This window comes from Ambystoma mexicanum, chromosome 6p (genome assembly GCF_040938575.1).
Source record: "Ambystoma mexicanum isolate Mex_15411 chromosome 6p, UKY_AmexF1_1, whole genome shotgun sequence".
Classification (NCBI taxonomy): domain Eukaryota; kingdom Metazoa; phylum Chordata; class Amphibia; order Caudata; family Ambystomatidae; genus Ambystoma; species Ambystoma mexicanum.
The window spans coordinates 335732203-335748300 of record NC_090935.1 but is presented as its reverse complement, the minus strand read 5'-3'; the positions used below and the strand labels follow the sequence as shown (position 1 = coordinate 335748300).

At 45.8% G+C, this 16098-nt stretch overlaps 1 protein-coding gene across 1 annotated transcript in view; it reads left to right on the top strand.

Moving 5' to 3' along the window:
• ADAMTS12 (ADAM metallopeptidase with thrombospondin type 1 motif 12) overlaps positions 1-16098 on the top strand; it is a 4001072-nt gene that overhangs the window by 671021 nt on the left and 3313953 nt on the right. The window lies entirely within an intron of this gene.

Sequence of the window (16098 nt, the reverse complement as noted above, 5' to 3'; positions counted from 1 at the left end):
CCATGCTGGGTGAAAATCCTGTCTGGTGTTGTATTGTCCTCACTGTCACTGTCAAAACAGTCCTTGGGGATTGGTCCTAACAGTTAATTTCCTAAATCGATGGAAACATGTCGGTCATCAACCGCCATTCCAATAATGGTGCCTGCGGCTAGAGTAATACTCTTTAAGTCGCTGTTATCCACCTCTATTAGAATGGTGTCATGTTCTATGTTGACTAATGGAGTTGGGTTTACCCCCAACCCTTGCTGTTGGAGAGAAGCATTTAGATGAATATAAGCATCAGGGTTTTGCAATTTTTGTCCTCTTTTAACTTTCACTTCCAGGGAGAATTCTCGGGTCCTTTCTGGGATGGTGACTTCCTCTTTGATCTGAATTTCAACTGCATAAGGTAGCAATTGAGCTGACCTAAATGCTTTTTCGGGATCATCAAAGCCCATGGGATTATCCGCTAATCGGGACCAAGCTTTGAAGTTTATTAGGTCCAAACTAATGGCAAAGCGATTGAGAATGTCACTGCCTAAGTAAAAAGCGGCAGTGACGTCTCACACGACCCAACAATTGTGGACTATGCTCTTGTTGCCAATGGAGATTTTGAGCATACACCTGCTTGGCAGGAGATATTTGGAATTGGGTACTTCCAGATCCATTTCACATTTGTCTATCAGTTTGAATGTGGGAATGGCTGGATCTTTTGGGAGTTGGCGGAACATGGCTTCGCTGATGAAGCTCTTACCGTTGTTCACACACACTCGAGCGAGAACAGAGTCCTTCCCATCATTTAACTGAACAGGGATGAACAACTGCTCTCCAAATTGCTGAATAGCAGCCAGGCTCTGAGCTGATTTCACATCTTTCTGGACTACAGAAGTGGGAGTTTCTGATTGTGGATTAGTAAAGAATTTCAGGGTGTTTCCTTCCAGTGTGGAATACCACCTTAAACTCGAAGGAAGGTTGATTTTCAGAAATAGAGAGGACCCCCCATCACCAGTCTGTTGTCCTACTGCTATTACTGTCACGTCTGGAATTTGGTTATTCTGGAAGTGAAATTCTACTTGGTCAGATTTTTGTTCAACCATGTGGCAGGTGCTGTTTAAACTAACATGGTTGACACTCTGTTTTAATTTTATTGGTCGGCTAGTCTGGGTCCAGAGGACCTTGTTTACACAATCTATTAGGGGTGACAACCTTCTCAGGAGGTCATTCCCTAGTAAACAAGGGGTGCCCTCTGGAGTCACTACAATGACCGGGTGTTTCACCTTGTGTCGCCCAATTTTGATGTCCAAATCTGCAGTCCCCAAGGGAATTTCCTTCCCGTCAAAGTTCTGCAGTTGTCCAGGAAGAGAGGTGAGAGGAATACGGTAATTCTCCCCCCTTCCTGCATTTAGTTCCTCAAAGGCCCTTTTGGACAGAAGGGTGGCTTGGGATCCAGTGTCCACCAGTGCCAAAATTGTACCCTGCCCCTGTACTTGTACCGGGGCATAGTATCTTCCCTCCTTCTCCTCAAGGGGGCACAGATAATGCACATTTTTGGACAACTGGTGGGCTAACTTTCTGGTTTTGGACATTGCTAGCGAAGAGATTTGGGCAGAATTCTGTGGAGAGCCTTGGGAATCTGAAAGAAAAAGTTGGCAACTGGAGATCAGAGCCATTGTGGGTTCCCCTGGTTCCGGTTCTGGGCCGCCCCCCCTTTTTGGAGGCAGTCACCAGGATGGGTTTGAACCAAGGGATTTCGGTATTGTCAGTTCTGGGATGAGATGATGGGCGGCGGTAGCTCAGTCTCCACATCTCCCCAGTCTGAATTGGCATCCCTTGGGACCCATTTTTCCTTGGGAGGAGTTCCCCCATCTCTAAAGGAGAAGATCCTTTCCCCAGGATCCTCTGAACATCCCTCTCCCTCAAATTGGAAGACCTGTACCTCCTCCACAAAGTGGGTCTGTTTGGGTCCTTTGTTTCTCCTACCCCCCCTCTGCTCCTTGGGAGGCAGGCTTTCAGGGGCAGGAGATTTTGTTTCCGGTTCCTGGTTTTCCAGGGGCTGTTTACAAGTTGGGAAGGAAGCTTCCTCCAAGGCTTTACACCCCCCTTCCCCTTGTGCCTCCTCCCTGGGAACCGGTGGGTTATCGGGCTGCTGCCCCCGTCATTGTTCTGGAGCACCAGGTCCAGAGTTTGGGGCATTCTGCGGTGGCATGCTCATCTGAGGGTTCTGTTGAGCCCTCAGTATGTGACCCAGATCCCGTGCCATATTTTGGACCTGGCGCTCTAACTGGGAATCCCGCTCAGGCTGATACGGGGCTCTATTTTCTCCCCTGGGCTGATCCCGGGCAGGGTAGCTATCCCTTCTCTGGTAGTACCCCTGGTTAGGAAGATTTTGGGTACCCCTCCACTCTTGGCCTCCCCTCTCCCGGATTAGGTTGTCTGGGCTCAGGGAATTGGGGAAAGAAGGATGGATGATTTTGGGGTTGGAAATTGGGCGGATACCTGGGGAAAAAGTTCTGCCCAGGATTTGGAGAATTTTTGCCCTCCTGTGGGACGTTGGGAGGGAAGTTCCCTGGGTTAGGTGCTTGGCCGGCTCCCCCCCCTTGGGCTGGAGGAGTCCACACATAACCCAGGATTGGTCGCTTTCCCTTGTAGCGGGGACTTACATAGTCAGAGGAGCGGGGGACCTCATTTGTGGGACTACCTCCTCGACTCCCTGTCGGTGACTGGCCCGAGGGCCTTCTGGGCTGTGAATTATTTGGAACAGGCAGGTTTTGAGGCCCCATCTCCAAATCTAAAACGGGGGCAACCTTTACCTCTGCCACCTTGGCAGCAGCAGGGGTGCTGTTGGTTTTGGGGTTTTTCGGCGCATTATTTTTATTTTCGATAGGCTTCTGCAACTCATAGATCCGGGTAGCCTGTTCAATGACCCAGTCTAAAGATCTTTTCTCATGAAAATCTCTCACGAGCTGGGTCATTATGTATTTGGGTAAGGCATGGAAAAACGTATTGATAAATTCTCTGCTATCCGGGCGCACCCTTCTGGTGGTCTGCGCAAAAGCACGTTTTAATTCTTGCACAAACTCTTGTGGGGCCTGATCCTCCCCACACTGCAAATTGTAGGCTGCCTTGCGAGCCTCTTGAGGATTTCTGTGAACAGAAAAATGTTTCAAGATGGCCGCCTTATGGGTGGACCATCTTAAATGATTTTGGTCCTCCAGCCCCGCAAAGAAACTGGAGTATTCTGGGGAGAATGTCCATTTGACGTACTGGATGCAGCTACTGCTGTCCTTCAAATGGAAAGTCTCCATCATTTGCTCATAGACCTCCGAGTGTTCCTAAACGGAATACTTGGCGTTCTTATGATAAGGCGTGATGACACTCCTTATTGCCTTTATTTGCTTCAATGGGTCCTTAAGCAAGGCCCTTTTTGCCTTATTGGCCTTTTTGGTTCGGGTAACCCTGGTCCATTCATCCTCTGACTCAGAGGCACTGCTCCCAGAGGTTCCTGTCTGATCTTCCAGGTTTTCCCGGATTCTGCGAGCCTGGGAATGGCTGGCAGAATGTGGGGACCTGGTCTCCTGTGTCCTGCGCCGTTCAGAGGAGTGTTCAGATTCCTCCTTGCTGCCAGGATTTGATGGGTACCCCCCCCACTGACCTAACTGGGCAGCGGTTTTCAGGATTCCCTTAATGGGCCTACTCTCCTGGGGTTCCCCACTAAATTGCACTGTGCTTGGGTGCCCATACCCGGATGCCCCCCCATCCATTCCTGGGAGGTACTTGCCTATGAGCCCCATACTTCTAGCTGGATAGTAATTTGCCGTCTCCGTGGCCCTGGGCTCATGTGCGCGAGGGGACATGGGGGTGGCAGAGTCCAGGGACTGGGAGAGATGAAGGCCTCTGGTACCAGGGCTCCTGAGGTTATGCTCATGCGTTTCCCTTTCCCAGCGCACCTCGTCTCTATCAGCAATGCAAGAGCCTGCGCTTTCAGTTCCTCAGTTAAGGCCTTACTAGACTCTATCAGTCTCTCCTGCATCGCTACCTGTTGCTGGAGCCTATCATTGTGCTGACAGAGAGCCTCATTTTCTCTCTGTGCCTCCTGATTGGTCCTGGAGTACTGGGCCAGTCTCTGCTGCAGGAGGGTTACCTCCTCAGTCCCATCCCTACTGGCCTGCACCTTTCTTGCCAGAGCATACTCCAACCTCCTGGTGTGCTCTAACAAGTTCTGGTGTTCTTTTTGGAGGTCACCCAGTCCCTGGAGGGCCAGGTGATTTTCTTCCATTTTCCTTTTTAAGTGGCACACTTCCTGGCCTAAGGTATCCCTTTCCTGACTAAGAGCCTGCATCTGTGCCGCCAGGTCGTCCCTTTGCCTCTGGAAGGCACCAGCTTTCTGGCGCTCCTGGTCAAACTCTGCCTGGGTATCCAGGTCTTTCAAAATCAGTTTATTGCTTTCTGCCTTCTCCCTATCTAGGTGGCTTTGCAGGGTGACTACCTGCTCAGCACATGCCCTATTGAAGTCTAACTGTTGCTCCAGCTTTTTCTGGCTCTGCAGTAGGGAGTCCAAACCTTCTTGGTACTCCTTCTGCAAAGCCAGAAATCTGGTATCCTGGTCAGCCTTTTCCTGTTGCAGCACATCCATGTCCTCCTTTATTTTAGTGATGTACCGTCTGCTGTCATTTTCTGACTCCTGGCTCCTGAGCAGCCTCTGCTCAGAAGAGTCCAGATCAGATTGGGCCTTCTCTAACGCCATCTGTTGCCTATTTGCCAGATCCTGGCCTTCAGCACATTTGTCCTGCATGTCTCCCATATATAGGTACAAGTATGCCGCTATCCTGGCAATCTTATTATGTTCATTTTTGGCTTTAGGGGCCATATATAGTTCACTCAGGGCCACATGTAATGGACCCTGATCTCTCCATATTTCTGACCCTGTTTCAGTGACCTGTTGCGCGATGGCCTGCAACCAGACCGTTTGGTCCTGGTGAGTCCACTCACCTCTCACAAATAGCTTATGTAAGAGGTGCTCCCTCGCTATTTTCATGTCTACCAAGGTCGTCATTCTAGAGATTGATCTCTGTCCTGACTTACAGAAATTAGTATTTTATTTTTGCAAAACAGACCTTTTCCTTAGAGTGTCCCTTTGAAGAGTGCTTTACAGCGTAAAACAGCGTGGTGATCCGACCGGATGTATATATCCCGTCAGTTAGCACACTGTATTAAGCTGCACAAGTGATAGATATAACCCAGACGTCCGGCTCGAGCCCCCAATTTGTAAGAGGATTCAATTCAACACTACAGCTAAGTCAATGCCTAGTCTGGGATACTGAATGGAAACCCTTATTGATATATCTTTATGTCCAGTTCATGAGTTCTGGATGACTACCCCTATCTAACACCCCTCTCTTAGAATCCCCTGACCCCACTGAGCCAAGAAGTAGTTCTGTATTGCAAGTTAATAGGTTTATTTGAGAATTTAAACAATATATATATATCACACTTTATAATAAATTAATATCTGATAGTACCCTTAGACATATGATGTTGATCAACAATGGGTAATCTGGCACTAGCACACTTCTTTATAATCAATGATGAGTAGGTATAGGATGGATAAGATAGCAACAATACTTTTATGGTTTCAAATAGATGCAATGTGGAATGAAAATGCAGTACAGAAAATAACTTGATAGGATTTCAGCAAAAGACAATGTAATCACTTTCTTGGACAATTCACCCCCACCCTTTATGCAATGTAAGGAGATGAAGAAGAGAGCACACAGTTCTTAGACATGCAATCAAATGTAATTCAGTTCACCCCAGCAAGCTTAGACTACGGATAGAAGTTGAAACACAGGCCCAAAATGCTTTTATATGTGCTGGCAATGAAGTGAGGAATATGCTGAAAATGGTTTTAATTCCCTTTAGGAGGTTCAGGGTGAGTGAAAGATACTTGGGATGAGCTCAGGCTGCCTTTAACAATGCTCTAGGAGTAACTAGCAGGTTAAACAAATTTTTGGCAAAGGAAAGCAAGGAAGCTGCTCTTTTCACACGTGGCTGGATTTTTAACCAAATCGCGAATCGCGGCAAAATTCGCGAATGCGTGAATCGCGATTACGGCAAAAGTATAAGGAGTAGCAAGTCGGTTCTAGGTTCGTTGAAAAGCTAAGATTCTAAGCTTTCAGAAGAAAGTTTCTAGCCCAAATGGTTCCAGAGATATGAACGATTCTGTAAAGGTCGTTTTTCGAATTTAAAGTAACTCAAATTGACAGGTGACAGCTTTTAAAAATGACAGGTGACAGCTATGCGGCTGCAGAATTGACAAGTGACAGTTAGGAGGCAATTCTACTTAGATTAAATAGATTGAATTATATCACTGGAAACTAAGAGATTTGGTTTCACACCGTCCTAGCTGTACTCACAATGTATTTGGAAGGTCTATGTCTCACGGATCGGGTCAAGATGGCTTTGGTTCTGGTTTCGCCCCGGACGGTCTCTGCGCACAGCGTCTGGTGTCTGCTCTGCTGGTCTGGTCTGACACTGCTCCTGGCCTGGCTCCTGGATCTCTGGGTACAGCGTCTGTGCACAACTCCTGGATCTTTCTGCACAGCTTTCTCTGGACACAGCGCTGATCTGCACGGCTCCTGGATGCTGCTACCGCTGTTAGGTTTGCTGGATGCTGAGGCCTGCTGAGAAGAGTTCTCAGTTTCTGGGTTAAGGCCCTTGCTTTGAGTTCTGAATCAAGTTCTTTGGAGTTTTAAAGTCTAAGTGTTGGATCTGGTATCTTCTGGATGTTGTGTGGTCCGGCAGAGCGCGTTGCAGCAACTGGATTTGAATCTCTCTACCTGTCCCAGCAGTCTCTTTTTATGTGTTTTGAAAATGGGTGTGTGCCTGGGCCTAGCAAAGCCTGCCCCTCTCTACTTGTCATTGTCCCAATTCTCTCCTCTCCCATGATTGGGGGAAGGAAATGTGAGTGAGAGTGATGCTGTAGGTTTTATGGGTCAGAGGATCCTCCCCTGGTCAGTTTGCCCACAAATCTATATTTGATTCAAATACATATTGCACAGATACACAGTTGTTTAAAATTACATGCACCCATCACATATCACATGAGGTATACTCTGTTCAAACTCTGCTTTTCCTGGGGGCTTGCATTCAGAAATGGCAACATTTTGTGCTTTTTAGTGGGTTTTGCAACATCAGATTTTTCTCCAGATTTATACACATATACCCCCCCCTCCCACACATATCTCATTAACTTTCCAGGTCACTAGCTTAAACACAGAGTATGTGGTGTCAATAAATAGCAGGGTTTTGCCCCAGAACATCACACAAATTCCCAACGCGTCTTAAAACGTGCACAGAAAAATCACAAGAATTATGGTATCATTTAAATAATTTTGACAAGTCCGCACTGTGAGTTACACATCTTTCTTAGAATCATATTCTGGCCAACAGGGATGTGTCTTTTCAGGTCACATGGTATAGAAACCAGTTTATCCAGTTTCTGCCAAGCTCAGAGACCCTGCCCCTCCCAGCTTCTGCCAAGAGGAAGCTATTTTACGGTCCCCCCAATAAACCATCTGCATGAGCCCTGGAAGGCCCATTGTTCAAGAGGAAGCCATTTATGACCTCCCCCCAATAAACCCTCTGCCTGGGTCCTTTGTTTAGTCTCTAGCAGTCCCTTGGTAATTCAATCAGAGAGGGGTAACCTCCCCTCAGAATGCAGCCAGGCCTGAGAACTGCTGTGGATCCAGTTTCACTCCAATTGGGGGGAAGTTGTCAGGCAGAACCCAGTTCCTTAAGCCAGGCCCCAGCTAATGTCACTTTTAGTTACCCAGTTTTCTGCATTCAAATAAAACTAACAATTTTTACACATGCAGCTAGAATGCTGATTCTAAGTTCAAAACTATGACATTTTAACAGTGACAAACTATGTGGCAGTCACAAGTCTGTCCCTCAGTTTATTTACACATTTCGATTTTTGGTAATTTTAAATCCAGTTTCAGTTTAAGCCGCTGCAGACCTGCAGAGCTCAGCCAGTCTTGTTATAAACCTTCAAGTCACTTCAGAATATAACTTTACATTGTATCCATCTCTCAGTAAGTCTTTCTTTGGCCTGCTTTGGGTTCATTTATTCAGTTTTACACAAATGTCTGGTGTTGTTTTAAAACGCCGGCTTTCTGGTAGTGGTGAGTACTGGTAATGCAACCATTTTTGGGATTTAAGAAAATGAATTCCCCACAGTTCTAGGTTGCTTTTGGCAATCAGCATTGCCATTCCCAATGGTTTCAGGCTACTGTGTGGGTAGCCCAATGGTGGTTTTAGGCAGTGCCCTTCTGTGCCCATAACATCGGCAAAAATGGGTGGCAGCCTATTCTTCATGCATTTCCCTGTGCATTTTCTGGGAAGCTCTGGCCATCATGATGTTTTCAATGCCAGTAATGCACAGTTTTTTTTGGTAGGGCTCGGATGCTTGGGTAAAAACATCCCACATATCTTTTATGTATAAAATAAAAAGGTAGGGGGTCAGTATACACACCATTCCTACTCCTGAGTTTACCGGTATGCATTTAGATATGGCACCTTCAGAATCAATCCGTACTTGGAAGCTATAGTCAGTGTAAAATAGCTGTAATATATTTAGCAGGCCTAAGGGGATGCTCCAAGATACCAATTTCCTCCACAGTCTATTCTTATCCACCTAGCCAAAAGTATCCACAGAACATCTTTCTTCATGTACAAGATAAGCATGATCCATCAACACATACACACCAATGCCACAAGAGACAGCATGCTACACATCCCATCTCACAAAACCAGATCTACTTGAACAACTTCCAAGACACTCACTATGGAAGACCACACTGACACGCTAGCATCCCTCAAGGCCATATCGTACAGAGACTACATCCTCCCAGCCTCCATACTCAACATTATTCTGACTGAAACACTCCTCTCTTACCTGACAATCATCAACAGCTATATAAACCATGGCCTCTTCCTCTCAACCCTCAAAACTGGAGAAATCCTCCCTCTACTCAAGAAACCAACCCTGGACTTTGGTAACGTCATTAACTACTGCCTCATAAACCGTCTTCACTTCTTAGGTAAGATCATTGAGAAAGCAGTAGCCACCAACTCCTCCAACATATCGAAGCCATCAACACCCTTCAGTCCTACCTATTAGGATTCAGACCCAGATGCAGCACAGAAATGGCTACCATAAAGGTGATCAATGATGCCCTTAAAATCCTTGATGATAGCTATCTTTGCCTCTTTGTTCTACTTGACCTCCGAGCAGCATTCAACACAGCACATCACCAGACAGTCACCGACAATCTACATCACTGCATGGGAATCAGTGAGTTCATTCTCAGCAGGTTCACATCCTACCTTGCCAGTCACCACCAGTTTGTACACATGGATTCCCTCAAATCACCAACTCTACCCATCACCTGTGGAGTGCCACAAGAATCCATCAGCTCGCCCGTGATGTTCAAACCGCTTGTTCCCCGCCTCACTGTATACAATATCCACATCCACCAATACAAAGATGACATGCAGCACTACCTCAAGATTGCCTGCATTGAAGACATCCACAGGCTTAAAGTCTGCCTCATGTTGATCCACTTGAGGGCTTCAAACCCCAGCTGGCCACCTGTGCCAAGCCCCTTAGGTTCAACATTGACAGACACCTTTCCTTCAAACAGTACATCGCAAGGAAGACACAAACAGCTTAGCACCAACTTTCTCTCCTGTGGACAATCAAGCCCTTTATCCTAGAAAAAAATTCAGATCTGCTGTCCAAGCCTTGGTCCTCTCCCATCTGAATCGGGGCAATAACCTTTTGGTAGGTATTATGGCAACTGCCCTGCTTCAGCATGACTCATCAAAGGACTCAAATTCGACTGCATCACCCTGATCCTCATTGAATTGCACTGACATCCGCTGCAATCCCATATCATCTCCAAATCCTTTTGCATTATCTACAAGGCTGATACTCTGAAACCCTAAAGCTATCTCACTGAGAAACTTTGCATCTCCGGAGGCTTACAATCCACTAGAAGATGGACAGACGTGAACTCCACAGGTGCAGGAAAGAAATAATCATAAGACAAGCCTTCTCTGTCTATACCCCCAGACTCTGGAACCTCCTCCCTGTTGACATCAGGCTCAACCCATTGCTTTTTCAAGCCAGGAAGCAGCTCACAACCCTCCTCTTCAAGGAACAGCTCCTCCCTAATGCCCAGCTCTACACACCCTTGAACGGAAGCTGACACCACCAGGTAAGTTCTTTATTTCAGCCAGCGAAGAACAGGACCACTACTGCCCACTTCATAACAACTGGCCCAACTGGCAAAGAACCCTTCCTCCCAGTGTTCCAGGTGTAGCCCTGTCTAGGTCACTTCATAACATAGCTCACTGCCATCACAATAGAAAAACACAATTAAACAGACTTGAAAAAAAGAACATTTGGGCATATATAACAGCAGAAGGTAGGAAAAGATACAGCTGTATAGGAGGTAGACCCCCCCCCCTCAAACTGAATGTATAGGAGATAATAGACCCCACCCCTATCACACTGAATTCAGATAACTTGTCAGGTTGATCAATGACTCTAGTAAATTAGAATTGTAGTGCCTGGAAGGCCAAAACAAGCACATTATAGGGCAGCATACATTTTTGGGGTCAGAATGCCTTGAGCAACAGAGGGCATGTTAGATAGCATACATTGTTTTTTATAGATACCAACATTCTAGACTTGAAACTGAACAGAAGCTAAGTTCTGATCAAAAATAGATTGGGCAACCATTTTGGAATAACAGGCATTCAGAATAATACATAGTCAGGCGGATCCTAAAATGGTTTCTAGAAATACAAAATTGTCATATGTCACAAAGTCATGATGATGTAATTGAATAATTGTTTATAAACAGTTCATTGAAAGTTCAGTAGACAAGGACATACTGTCTGGAATAGACTTCTTGCAGCAATTTTAACATTGACGAGCCAGGGACAGCCATGTAGTGATTCAAGGCAAGGTGGCAATTAGTACAGACAGCTGAGCAGCTAGCAACAGTTGTTGGGTTCACAGGCAGTGCACAGAGCTGATCCCCATACTTGGACTCCTGTGAAAGGGAGACATGGTGCTGCCTGCCAAAATTATCTCAAGGATGATGTCAGAAAAGTTCTTTCTTAACACATCAAAGGATTCATTTTAAAGGTCAAGTGTATCTCACACAAATTGAATTAGTTGCATGCATCGGTATGACATGGGTACCTGGGGAGTGGCAGTCCAGCCAACCAACCCTGAGAGGGGAGAGGGTTTGTCTTTAATTATAAAGACCAATAACAATGGTCTGTGTGTTATTTATTAAATTAAACCAGCCTTGATACAGTATTTAAGGGGGCTAAATCCAGAGCTAATTTGATAACTGTTGGTGTTCCTGCTGTATGCTGTCTGCTTGCTGTGAAGAATAAAATATGTCTTTTGAAATCCAGCCTGAGCCACTGCCTGCTTTCCTGTTTGGTCACCAGTCTTCCACTCCTGATCCAGAAGTGCCAGAGGCCCAGAGAGGGTCCTGATCTCATCTCTATACAGCTATAAGAGCCGACAGCCAAAAAAATACATCAGAAGTGTGAATTAACAACCAATTAAGAGAAACCTAAAGGTGTCTCACCCACTAGTGCCCAGGGATCACCGTGGGCAAAAACAAACTAACACCAGAGCTGTGTACCTGACATGTCCCAATACAATGGTAAGGCAAGGTCAGGCAATTACTGATCATCACACACACCTGACATCCATCACATTTCCCCACACGGATAAAATACAGAGCAAGGCAAAGCACACAAGGTAGCAGTGGTTCCAAGTCAGCAGTTTAATATGAGATGAAAGGTGGTGAGACCAGAAAGGGTTGCAAGGCGGGAAGTACTCATGACCTTTTCAGACTGTTACTTTCACAAGCCTTTGAAAATAAACCTAAGGCCTGGGACTAATGCTGCAGAAACCTGCATTGTTTGATGGAGGTACCGGGGGCTCTCCCGTGTCGATAACAAAGTCAGGGATAAGCATTTAGCACTGTGGTACTGTCCTTTGCTTATACAACAAAGCAGCACCAGTAAAGACAGCACAGCCGGTGAGTCGGAGTTGGCAATAGGTTCTTTAGTAGAGGACCTTTTATTTTGACAAGACTCCACTCGGACTGCGTTATTCTTATTTGATGGTCGTAGCTTGCTCTCATCTGTAGATTTAGGATTAGATAGGTGTTTACCACACCATTGTTGAAGTTCAATAAACACCCTTGAACTGTGATAACTTGTGTCTGTCTTACTGTTGATACCAGACCTTCCTTGCAAAAGTCTCACTCTCTCACTCATCCTGGTCACATCATCTCTCATCTGCTCAATTGTACTTGAGTCTGTACTTCCCTCCTGCTCAACACTCCCTTCATCCTCAGCTCGCATCCCCTTTTAAGGCACCACCTCCCCATCAACAACACCTTTCCTCCTTCAACAATAACTACTCCCTTCCTCACAGCGTCAATCTTCTTGTGAATTTGCTCGGGTTGGGAATCAGCAATAAATCCCCTATAGCCCAACCTGCACATTTGACCATGTCTCAAATGAAGACCCTTTTGTAATGCTGTTGACCCATGATCACGTTCACACTCTTCTTCCTATCCACCAGTACAGAGGTAGCCATACCCAACCAACCAGGATACAATCTTTTTCCCGGCTCACTACCCTTAAGCGAGACAAATGGAGAAATGTTTGTCACTAAATGCGGTGTAGTGCAGTACCCCCACATCATATGCTTCAACACCTCTTGCCAGGGCAACCCTGAGCACATGGTCAGCTGAATTCCTCCCTTGATGAACCTATTATTTCTCTCGACTAAGCCATTGGCCCTTGGGTGATCCAAGGCTGTGCAAAAAGGGCTGATGCAGACTCCTTCCAGAAAAGTCCTCATAGCCTCAGAACATAACTGGGCCCCTTTGTCTATAACAATCACCTGTGGAAATTCTTCTTTATTGATAATATCCTCTAAAAATCGTATCTCTGCAGTGGTCTCCTCCCTTACAGGCCTCCACTCAGTCCACTTGGAATGATAATAGACCATCACAAATACAAAATGGAATCCACTCCCAAAACATTGCATCAGCCCCATCACATCCACAGCTCCTTACTCCAAGGCTGCATTGGAACACTCACGGGGATGATGGGTGTTTACTGAACCACCTTACTTTTATTGCTGGTGGCACACACCACACAATCCCCAGCTGTCCTTTCCACATAACTGTCAATTGAAGGTCATCAGAAGCTCTGCCTCAGCAGCCTTTTGGTGCCACCTGCTCCCATCTTACCCTGATGGGCCAGGCCTATCATCTTTTCCCTGATTCCCTCAGGTGGTATTATATTAGCACCCTTCCGAGTGTACTCCCAATGATTGATAATTCATCCCTTGCCTCAAATCAAGTTTCAAACCTCTTGTCCATCACAGCTCTTCCAGGCCAACCAGACACAGTCCATTGCTTGACACATTTGAGTACCTCACCACAGTTCTCCTCCTACTCCCATTACTGTAGCCCAACTGCCTCTTGATCAACACTCACCACAATCACCTCTTCCAACCCGGAATCCTCCCCTGATACATCACATATACCACTGAGAGACATGATAAACCGCATCTTTGTTTCCTGGCAAATAGCACATTTGGAAATAATATGATTGAAGACCCACTAACCATCAGGAGGTTCTCATGAGAAGCACTACTCTGCCCCAAACTAGAAAGCTTCTTGACCAATGGCTTATGGTAAATCCTCACCACAAAGTGTTGCCTCAACAAGAAAGACTTGAAGAGCAAAATCACCCAATAAATGTGCAATGCCTCCCTCTCCACCACCGAGAAGTTTCTCTCCATCCTTCTCAAGGGACTGAATGCATGCACCACCAAAAATTCCTCCTAGCCCATACCACACTGTGTGAGAGTTGCCCCAAACCAGGGGCACTGGCATCCGCTGTGAGTACAGTGCTGTCACTAGCACAGAATTTTCCCAACATAGGCGATTTCACCATATCCACCTTAATCTGCATGAAAGCCCTATTACAGTCGCCCAACCACACAAACCTAACCCCTTTCTTCAACAAAGATCTGAGAGGCATGGCAAAAGTGCAGACAAACCTAATATTAAGCAAGGCCCAAGACATTCCCCAGCTGTTCCTTGTATGGGAACAGAAGTCACACTTATTGCTTCCACCAAACTCAATTTAGGGCTAATACCCCTCGCGGACACACTATGCCCCAAGTATTCCACACTCTTCACACCTATTCTCGATTTGATAAGGTGTACTGTTAACCAAGCACTTTTAAGCCTGTCCAACACCTCTTTCAATACCCCAGCATTCTCCTCTTTGGTGGTTGCATACACCAACACATCATCCTGAAACACTACCGTATTAGGGACCTGCCCTATGACCTTCTCCATTACTCGCTGGAAAACAACCACCACTGAGGCGAGCCAAAATTGCATTATGAAAAACTTAAATGCCCTCTATGGGGTAAAAAAAAGATGTGACGTGTTGACAGTCATGTGACAATGGCACTTGGTGGTACGCCGCCTAAAAGTCTATCACTGTAAAAATATTTGCCTCTCCGAGGGTGGCTAACACTTCTGAAATAATGGACAGGGAGTGCCTGTCAACCCAAATGTTCCAGTTGAGGTATCTAAGGTCCACATAGACTCTCAAGTTTCCATTGCTCTTGGTCACTAACACTACAGGTGATAACAAATCCAAACTTTCAATCCTCTCAATAATTCCCTTCTGAAGCAGAGTGTCTAGATCAGTCTTCAACTTTTCTCTCATGTGACGAGGTACTGGTCTCACCTTGGCCCTCATTGCAAGATTGCCGTAGGTCACCGGTAGTACCGGCGGCTAACCGGCAACCTCGGCTTACCTTTTCCGTCACCCGATATCCAGGTAATACTGGGATATTACAGGCAGCATTTCTGTGGAGTCCCATAGAAATGGCAACAGGATCACTGAAGCACCGCCACTGTTTTTAATGGTGCCGGTGCTTCAGTGATTTTTCTGCTTGTCAGGTCTGCTGGTAGTTCACAGCCCCTACCAGCAGACACAGAGTGAGCTGGTAATGAAAAAAGTTGCTTGAAACTTTGTTAGCTGCAACTTATTTCTAGACGACTCACTTGTAATGAGGACCCTTGTGTGTGATTGCTATTACCTGGTCCTTGACTCTGATCTTGTAGAGATGGGACCAGTTTGCTTTACTTGTAAAAACAATACTCTATAATGGAGTACGCAGAGTTCACAGTAAAACCCAGCTTTATTCAAAGCACAGAATATGACCTGAGAAAGCATACAATCAGCTCTCAACATTACTATGCGTGTGAGCGGAGTTTGTACTTGCAATACGTAAGCAATGAGATCATCATATGACGACAAAACGTGTAAGTGGTTAGGATTGGTTAACATCTTAAGGTATATATAGAATACATAATCTCTTCATTGGTCTATACATCTCTGATGGCTCCTACCGAGCCCAACCCATCATAGATAATAGTTTTACTATATCATTAAATTACAACTAATTGGTTGACATTATTCATGGGCGGTGTGGCAAGGGGGCTTTTAATTGGTTGGCACTTTACTCACCAACCTTGGACACTTTTACAAGATGTCAAGATATGAGAGAAACATAGGGTATGGGGAGAGCGAAGTCCATGGTCTTCACTCATTCCAATTAAAAGTGTCTCCCCATCGTTCCCATCGTTCCCAGGCCATGTGGCCTATCTGTTACTTTGTATTTGGCCTTGTGTACCATCTTATGTCTGTGTGTGTGCTAGGGAGTTTGGCAGGTGTCTTATCTGTACTTTGCTCATAATGAATGGCCAATGTTCTTCAGGTCCTGATCACTTGTTAGGGGACCGTGTAGGAGAATGAATGTATTCCTATCTACTGAGCTGTTAAGCTAATTCTAAAGTGCATGTTATATTCCTTTGTAGCCACTGGAGACACACTTCATCTATCTGTTATGGAGTCATTTGGCCTAGTGATCTCATGCATCTAGACGTCAATTACTTTTGTGTTCTTATTGTATCTTAA